Source organism: Cryptomeria japonica, chromosome 11 (genome assembly GCF_030272615.1).
Source record: "Cryptomeria japonica chromosome 11, Sugi_1.0, whole genome shotgun sequence".
NCBI lineage: Eukaryota > Viridiplantae > Streptophyta > Pinopsida > Cupressales > Cupressaceae > Cryptomeria > Cryptomeria japonica.
In genome coordinates this window covers 395,176,753-395,184,150 of record NC_081415.1, presented here as the reverse complement: position 1 = coordinate 395,184,150, position 7,398 = coordinate 395,176,753, and positions in this window count along the sequence as shown.

Below are 7,398 nucleotides of genomic sequence, written 5' to 3'. Positions count from 1 at the left end.
AAAAACCCTATTTTCAGCTACAGGTGCAGATTTAGGATCTGAGCGTTGCTGCAAATTTCAGGACCAATAGAGCGCACAGAGATAGTTCCAAGGATTAGATCTCAGAAAAAACATCTGGGACAGGGGTGTGGTGCCTTGTTCCTACTTAGGATAGGGGCATAGTGCCCAAGTCCTCCCTATTTTTAGCATAATTTCACAAGACATCAATTCAGATTCCTCATATTCTAGCCTGTCAGGTACAACTTCCTGTCTGCAGAATCAAGACAGGGGTACAACACTTTGGTCCAAGACATTTTGGCTTAGATTTCTGGCACAAGTTCACCTCTGAATTTGTTTTCTAATTTGTAATTTCTAGTAGCATATTGGTTGTTCTCAGTTCTATATTCTCAGATTACGGTTACTTGTGTACACTTTCATTCTATGTTAAGTTATTCAAATATGCACTTTTGCATCACTTCTTCCCCCCATTTACAACAAAGAAATAGAAACCCTAAGAGGTAATCTATGGATCTCTCTTCCTTACAAGAATTAGCCAAAGTGTGTTACCTCTCTAAGTTCTCTCGTATTCCACAATGTGTACATGAGAGTGGGATTAGGGCTTGTTTGTTTATTCTCACTTTTTCCCCTACACATTTTGGTGAACCTGGTGTGAATTTGATCTCATTTTCATTACATTACATTGTTAGATATAGGCTTAGCATCTTTCATTTACTTTATAAACATAAAATTCCCCAAAAAAGTGAAAAATTCAAGAAAAAAAAAGAGATTTCCCTTTATTTTCATGCATTGTGTGTTTAAATCTCATTCAATTTTCATTTCAAAAGGTCATATTTTTAATTTGTAAGATGTTAATACTTTTGATGATGTATGCAATTATTCTAATTATGAGTTTAGTAAGGATGAAATAGATGAATCTCTAGATAAGTTTTTGATCCCTAAGCCTTCTAAACCCTCATTTTGCCAAAAACTAATCAACCTTCTTACTAGGCCATTTTGTGGTGATAAGAAAGATAAGTTGAATTATTCCTCTCATGGGTACATTCCTATCAACTCCTCCACTAGATCTAGAAACATGGTTGCCTACAACAATTCCCTTTATGAGGATATGTCTTCCTTTGAATCAAAAGATAAACCTTTCAATCAATATGACCATGCTTTGTTGGATGATGCCCTGGATGACTTTATGTCTTTTCTTAAATCTTCAAACAAGAATAGTACATCTAAAAGGCTAATCAACATGATAAATGTGAATAAACATAGAAAGCCTCTTTTTGTAGTCCAAGGTGCATATCCTTCCTCAACTTCCCAACTTCCTAATCAATCTATTTTCACTGTTCAAGGTGGATATAGTCATGATTCCTTTAGTACTCCTGACAAACCTGTCATTACTATGCAAGGAGGAAATCCCACTAAGAGTCATTATAGCTATGCTAAATAACTAACAAAGGAGAGTAATCATGCAGTTTCCCACACTTATAACACAAGAAACAATTGGCAACCTAATCCTCCTCTAGTTATTCCCACTTCTCTTCCTGATCCTCAACCTATTCTTCCTCAAGAACCTCGCATTTTACAAACTCTTGGTAAGGAATATGATCTTATTGAACAACTCAAAGCTACTTCTGCCAAGATATCCCTTTTGGAGTTGATTCAAATTTCTGCAACCCATCATGGAACGTTACAAGATGCCTTGAAAACTTTGAATGTCCCACCTACAATGACATTCAATAATATGGCTTCCTTGATTAATTCTATCACATCTCTTCAGGCTCAAATTGTGTTTACCCAAGATGAATTACCCACTAGTGAGATCCAACATCAGTATGATCCTTTAATGATTGTAGTTATCATAAATAATAGTGCAATAAGACGAACACTAGTGAACAATGGGTTTGGCCTTAATGTTTGTATCATTAACTTGTTGCATAAAATTAATGTTGATACATCTCTCATTAAGTTTGATTATCTCACTATCTGAGGCTTTGATACTACTGCTAAATCTTCATTAGGTATCATCACCTTACCTTTAGGTCATGTTACTTTTCCCACACCTATTCATGTCATGCCTAGAAATCTAACATATAATTTTTTATTAGGGAGACCTTGGATTCATAACATGCAACATGTCCCCTCTACATTGCATAGGCAAGTTAAATTCATTTACACCGATAAGACATATACCTTGCTAGGTGATACCAATCTCCAAGCTTGTCTCCAAACATCAACATCCAAATCATCTTCAATTGCTTCTTCCCCAACTATCTTAGATGATTCTTCCAAAACTTCTACTCCTACTAGTGTGTCTATTTCCTTCACTCTATCTCCTACCTCTGGTTCATCTCCCAGTGATTCCTCAAATGAACCTAAGGTCCCTAAAGAAAAACCTTCTTAACCAAGTTCTACCACTAAAGATGTCTTTTCTCCTAAATAAATTCTTGCAGAAGATGATTGGGGATCCCTTGACTTCAATCCTACTTTCGTAGGAGAATATAAAATTTCCCCTAGAGAACCCAAGGTCGAAAAGAAGAAAGAAGAAGAAGAACCCAAAAAGAATCTACTTTATCTGGGCCATTGAGTAATAACTTTGTGGTAGCTTCTTAGACTTTGTCTCCCTTGGTTTCTGATCTAGAGGATTTTGATCCTTCACGTTATGAGATTCCTCCTTCTCTTTAAGAAATGGCTAACCTTTATGGTCCTGGTTTTCTCAATTTAGATAGGTGTGGATATAATGGTAATGGTTGCGGTGCCCAAGAACAAGGGATAAAGGTTCCCTTGGAAAAAAATTTGTGACACAACATTTGGACTTGGCTATGATCCTTTTGAGCATACTAAAGATTCTAATAGACAATCTATTAGTGTTAGTATCATTACTACTTCTGTTTCACTAAAATATCTAGAGTATATTGACTGTGACTCTTCTAGTGTCTTTTCTTTAGATATTTTTCCCATTGATGATTTCTTAGCTGAATTCCTAGGAGCCTATGACAACCTTCCTCATTATCATCATAATCATGGTCTTTTCTATTGTTTAAATATAGAAGCTTACTTTGGGAAAGAAATAAATAACCATGAGATAGTTAAAGAATTTCCTCAATTGAAAGACGCTCCTCAACAAAATAATCTCCTCATAAGATAAAGTTATTAAGATAGGGAAATGCTTGGATGAAGAAGAACAAAACCAATATTCTAAATTGTTACATGAATTCCCTGAAATATTTCTTGGATATATTCTGACATGCCTGACATTGATCCTAAGATTTTCACTCATAACATTATCTTAGTTCCTGATGTTAAACCAGTGAAGAAAAAGATTTGAAAGATGAATCTCAAGGTAGCATTGCTTGTCAAGGCTGAGATTGCAAATTTTTTGGAGGCTAGATTCATTCATCCTATCGATTATTCCCCATGGATTTCAAACATTTTTCTCATGGCTAAATCTGATAACAAGATTAGGATATGTATCGATTTTTGAGATCTTAATAAAGCCTCTTTGAAAGATGATTTCCCTCTTCCACATATCTATATGATAGTAGATTCTGTAGCAGGCCATGATTTGTTATCCTTCATGGATGGTTTCTCAAGATATAATAAAATCTTGAATAACCCTCAAGATCAATTCAAAACTACTTTCACCACCCCTTGGGGTTTTTGTTGAATTATGATACCTTTTGGATTGAAAAATGTAGGCACTACCTATCAACATGCTATGACCCTTATATTCCATGATTACATGCATATAATCTTAGAAGATTACATTGATGATATCTTAGCTAAATCCATCCATTGAATAGATAATTTTAAGATCCTTCATCAAGTATTTGAAATAATTTGTAGGTACAACATGTGCTTCAATCCCCAAAAGTGTTTTTTCGGTGTGCATAATGGAAAACTATTAGGATTCATAGTTTCAGATCATGCAATTACAGTGGACACAAAGAAAATAGATGTCATTATCAACATGTTGCCTCCTAAAATATTACCCAACTCCAGACCTCCATCTCGACTCGAATGGGGGTGAATAGGCCCCCATGGTGCACAAAACTCCCCTATGGTCTATGCACTATATGTGAGGAGCTTGAAATATGTGTAGTCATGATGAGACCTATCACTGCATTCTAGATAAGGGAGCGCCACTCCTAGATGCCAACTGCAGAGATAGAAAGAGGTTTTTCATCAGTAACATTCTATATCATCAAATCTAATAATTAAGATGCATAAATTAAATAATCATAAAAACACTTTACCTACATCTCCCTCTCACCAATAAGGGTCATGGAAAGGGACCTCCTATGACTAGGATCCACTAGGCTCTTCATACTCATAATGTCTCTCCATAGTGGGCACAAGATGGTGGGGACTACGATCAAGACCCCTTACAGGGTCCTTCTCCACTCATAATGGAATTCTCGATGGATCTAGGGCTATGGTGTCATCCTTGAAGTGGTGAGGAACCACATCTGGTTTGTCCTCCTCAGCCTCCTCATCCTCCTCATTCTCCTCACCCATCTCATCCTCATCCTCTTGTTTCTCCTCCTTGTCATGACCATCCCGATCTCCCTCTCGTGTATCAAGATCATCTCCATCACCACCAAGCTCCTGCTCTCCTACATCATCATCCTAATCATCTGTGTCCTCCTCACCAAATTCCTAGGATGTATCAAGATCCTCCTCATCACTCACATCTCTCCATGGTCTGGGGTTCCCTTTAGGGAAGTCTATTGGAAAGATGTCTCTAGGGAATGTCCTAACCCACCATGTGATGTATCGTCGATGTGCGCCCATATCATCTCTATAGTCAGTCGTCATATCCTGATCTGACCCATCTAAATATGTGATATCAATCTCATCATTAGTAGGCCTCAGAATGTTTCTCGGCCTAGGGTTCACACGTGAGTGCCAGATATAGATAGGCACATATTTAGGGACACACTTCTCAAACCCAAACCATCACCAGACTCGGTCAAAGTAGAATGGGACTACAATGTGATTGTACCATCCCTCTAGTAGATAGTTCCTCTGCATGCAAAACAACTACCTATGTATACTCGCCCAAATGTACATCCTGAGGTAGGGTCTCCATCTGACAACCTTTGTTGTCAATCTATTAAATGTTATTCTCCAATGCAGTAGATCTCCGAACTGCCACTCGTGGGTGAGAGGATATGTGAACACCCTAGGCTACTCTGGAACTGAATCAATGGGTACTCTAGCAGGTCTAGTGAATGTAATGTACTTGAATATCTAGATTTGTAGTAGTGTGTAGGTCATGAGGTTGCATCCTTGTCCAAACACATACTCTCCTAGGTCTTAAAAGAGGTGGGATAGCATACTCCAACCTTAGGAGAACACCCTCTGATGTCTCTCCATAGCTCTAACTGCATAAGTGAGACCTCCATGCATATGAGTGTCATACCCATGAGTGCACATGGCTAATGCAATGGTAGAAATAATCAACCGTCTCACTAGAAAAACCTCACCAATGGGATGCAAGAGCCAACTGATCATGATGTGGCCCCTCATCTCATTAAGCATCTCTCTCCCAATGCAGTAGACATGCTCCCTCCTATAATTAGTGGTGTTGCACTCTGCTTGGTATCTCACTATCTCTCCTCTTATGAGAAGACAAAGTATGCAATATACATCCTCGAGTGTGACTGTCATCCTTCCCACAAGTAGAAGAAAGGTGGAGGTATCCATGTCCCATCTCTCCATCAATACCATCAGCATCACAGGATGGAACTTGATAGTGGTCATGGTCATCACATACCATAAACCTACTAAATGTAGCAACTCCCTATCCTCTGGAAAAAGCCTCAGAATCTGACTCTAGAGGCTCCAAAAGGTGTGGCCAACAGTGTGCTCACGGATGTAGGGAAGAATCTACAAAGAGAAACCATCAAATCATCAGTAATCACTCATCGATCATCATCATATAATCAAAAACATCATTACATCTATTTTATGCATCTGACGCCTGATCCCGTGTAACCCTCGGTCACTTTGAGTAGGGACCAGGGCGCCTTGAGTGGAGCAGGGCAACCCTCTAGGATGAAGGTGCATTGGGAGGACCAGGGCACCCAGGTGGGACTAGAGCACCCTGGGAGGTCCAGGGAACCCTTATGGGACCAAGGTGCCCTAGGGGACCATGGATCCTAGACAAGGGAGCATGTGCACAATCAAACGTTGATACCATCAACACAAAAACCTATACAAACAAGGAAAGTCAAGGACGAGTCAATGGTCGGTTAACTCACCTCATCAAGCGGTCTCCCGATCAACACGACTTGGTGCAGGATCTCCATCCACATAGATCGGTCGGGTCACTGTATAGGCTTGATGAATGATGTATGGGATCCTCTACAGTGAGTAGTTTTGAAATTCAAAAAGTGACAAATGAAAGTGTCACTTTCATATTTATGAGGTATGCACTTTTTCATTTTATGATTTTAAGTTAAATATCCTAATCTCACCCTTTTCACTTAAACTATCATAACTTGAAATAGGGAGCTCTGATTTTCACGTCGTTGGTGGTGTCAAAATTGTGAATTCGCTCTCTTTCTCAAAATTTGTTCCATAAAGTGCTTGGAAGTATAATTGAGCCTTGTTGAGAACTTGTTTTCATTAAGGTCTTTATCACAATTTGTTGTGGTAAACATGATACCCTGTTTCACCTCACTAATAGGCAAACCAAAATAGGGGGGCATATAGCTACCCATGAATTTCATTACTTTCCTTAGTAAGAATTAGGTGATTTTGTGATGTAACATGTGGTTTTTTAGGGTGCGGTTCCTAATTGTGTACTATAGATACCATTGGGGGCTTCGTCTGACAACTTATGGATATATCCTTTTTCAAAATAATGTTTACTTTGATGTACTTTAGCTTGCATATGCACATAGTGCCATATGACCACTAAAGTGGGGGCTGAATGTAACATTGTAAATTGCACACCCTTGCTAGGTTGGTACAATTCCATGCTTGGTTTAGCACCTACCTTAGTGTGTTTTTCATCTTGCATTTCTAATTCCTTTAAGAATTTAATTAATTAATTTAATTTAATCTAAATTTATATTTCATCACTTCACACATTATAAAGTTGGGCCCTTTGCCCTAAGTTTTCCCCTTTTCATCTTATTCCTTTAATTAATCATTAAATCATTAACCCTAATTATATCTTATTTTGATCTTTAAGGCCCTATGTCGCATATCAAAACATCTCAAAATTAGCTTTAATGTTTGCTCTAATATCATCATATCTAACGGCCCTAAAAATTTGGTGAAAAGTTGGTTGGACCGTGTGCAAGTGCAACACGGTCCTCGACATTTTTTTTGAAATTTTGAGAGCACAATTCTATGATATTATAATGCTTAACCCCAAATGATTAGCGGGAAATTCAA